This window comes from Schistocerca gregaria, unplaced genomic scaffold (assembly GCF_023897955.1).
Source record: "Schistocerca gregaria isolate iqSchGreg1 unplaced genomic scaffold, iqSchGreg1.2 ptg000398l, whole genome shotgun sequence".
Taxonomy (NCBI): domain Eukaryota; kingdom Metazoa; phylum Arthropoda; class Insecta; order Orthoptera; family Acrididae; genus Schistocerca; species Schistocerca gregaria.
The window spans coordinates 352501-355000 of record NW_026061837.1 but is presented as its reverse complement, the minus strand read 5'-3'; positions in this window follow the sequence as shown (position 1 = coordinate 355000).

The window sequence follows — 2500 nt, the reverse complement described above, 5'->3', positions numbered from 1 at the left end:
GATGTACGGCGGACTTTTCCCGCAATCGTACATTGCAGTCCACCCCTATATCTTCCACTTCATGAAGAGTTATCTCCCAAAAGCCAAAGTCCCGCTGTCCCAATACATGCTCTGGACGGCGGGCCGCGAGACGTGACGCTCGGTGGCAAAGAGTGCGCCGCTGAGGATATAGAGGGTCCGTCCCCCCGCACAGTGGTGACGGTGTGCGGGTAGTGTTTCCGACACCTCTTCCTGCGGTGGCAACTCTGGGGCAGAGTCGATACTCGCCCACTGGTGGAAGGTAAGCATTCTGCTTTACATCAGTACATAACTAATATTTCAGTCGTCTGACGTCCCTCCTTAGTAAATGATGCAGGACCACATACATAGATGATACATACTGTAAACTGGGGAGGACAGTGTGAACCGCACTCGACCCAGTCACCCTATCTCACAGTCCACTCTGTGTGTAACAAAGCGAAAGCACCAAAGCACTATCGTTCAACAACATCCATTTTATCCTCGCTGCCACAGGACACTATCCAAACAACGACAAGAGGAACGTCACGTCCACTAATAAGACAGAATGTCTCACATCACCCGCAAACAACGCAGCTCAAATCAGCCAGCAACACCCACAGTGGTCCACCCAGTATCAACACAGGACGCAACGCCACGCCACAACACAAAAGGTACAAGTAATAAAATACCCTTTGGCCACACCCCTTATAAAGGCATCGAACCAACCCACCACCTGACACCAGCCAAACGTACATCCTGATTTGACACATCTCTGGCAACCTAACCCACGTTGGCCCTTAACCTAACCCACGTTGGCCCTTAACCTAACCCACGTTGGCCCTTAACCTAACCCACGTTGGCCCTTAACCTAACCCACGTTGGCCCTTAACCTAACCCACGTTGGCCCTTAACCTAACCCACGTTGGCCCTTAACCTAACCCACGTTGGCCCTTAACCTAACCCACGTTGGCCCTTAACCTAACCCACGTTGGCCCTTAACCTAACCCACGTTGGCCCTTAACCTAACCCACGTTGGCCCTTAACCTAACCCACGTTGGCCCTTAACCTAACCCACGTTGGCCCTTAACCTAACCCACGTTGGCCCCTAACCTAACCCACGTTGGCCCCTAACCTAACCCACGTTGGCCCCTAACCTAACCCACGTTGGCCCCTAACCTAACCCACGTTGGCCCCTAACCTAACCCACGTTGGCCCCTAACCTAACCCACGTTGGCCCCTAACCTAACCCACGTTGGCCCCTAACCTAACCCACGTTGGCCCCTAACCTAACCCACGTTGGCCCCTAACCTAACCCACGTTGGCCCCTAACCTAACCCACGTTGGCCCCTAACCTAACCCACGTTGGCCCCTAACCTAACCCACGTTGGCCCCTAACCTAACCCACGTTGGCCCCTAACCTAACCCACGTTGGCCCCTAACCTAACCCACGCTGCACCTTAACCTAAGTTACGCTGCACCTTAACCTAAGTTACGCTGCACCTTAACCTAAGTTACGCTGCACCTTAACCTAAGTTACGCTGCACCTTAACCTAAGTTACGCTGCACCTTAACCTAAGTTACGCTGCACCTTAACCTAAGTTACGCTGCACCTTAACCTAACTTACACTGCACCTTAACCTAAGTTACACTGCACCTTAACCTAACTTACACTGCACCTTAACCTAAGTTACACTGCACCTTAACCTAAGTTACACTGCACCTTAACCTAACTTACACTGCACCTTAACCTAAGTTACACTGCACCTTAACCTAAGTTACACTGCACCTTAACCTAAGTTACACTGCACCTTAACCTAAGTTACACTGCACCTTAACCTAAGTTACACTGCACCTTAACCTAACTTACACTGCACCTTAACCTAACTTACACTGCACCTTAACCTAACTTACACTGCACCTTAACCTAACTTACACTGCACCTTAACCTAACTTACACTGCACCTTAACCTAACTTACACTGCACCTTAACCTAACTTACACTGCACCTTAACCTAACTTACACTGCACCTTAACCTAACTTACACTGCACCTTAACCTAACTTACACTGCACCTTAACCTAACTTACACTGCACCTTAACCTAACTTACACTGCACCTTAACCTAACTTACACTGCACCTTAACTGTCACATGTAACGTCACAGGAATGTAGCTTTGCCTAACAGCAACCCTCTGAACATAGTTCACTGCTTGGATCCTCTGGTGTCATGTGTATTTCTTGATGCCATGGTGCGTACCCTCACATAAAGGTCTTTCGAGTGTTGCGTACTTTCTACACAGTCCCGCTAACCACTGGAAGGGTGTACCGCTACAGAACGAATATCGCCCTCCCCTCCTGCCCTTCCAAGCTGGTCGGTCAGGCGTTTGTTTGTGAAATGAGCCTTGCAGCTGTTCAGTTGCATTCGGTTGTCGATGCAGTCAGTGTACGTTGTGGTACGGCCTGTGTGGACTGTCCGCTGATGTACGCGTAACCCACACTG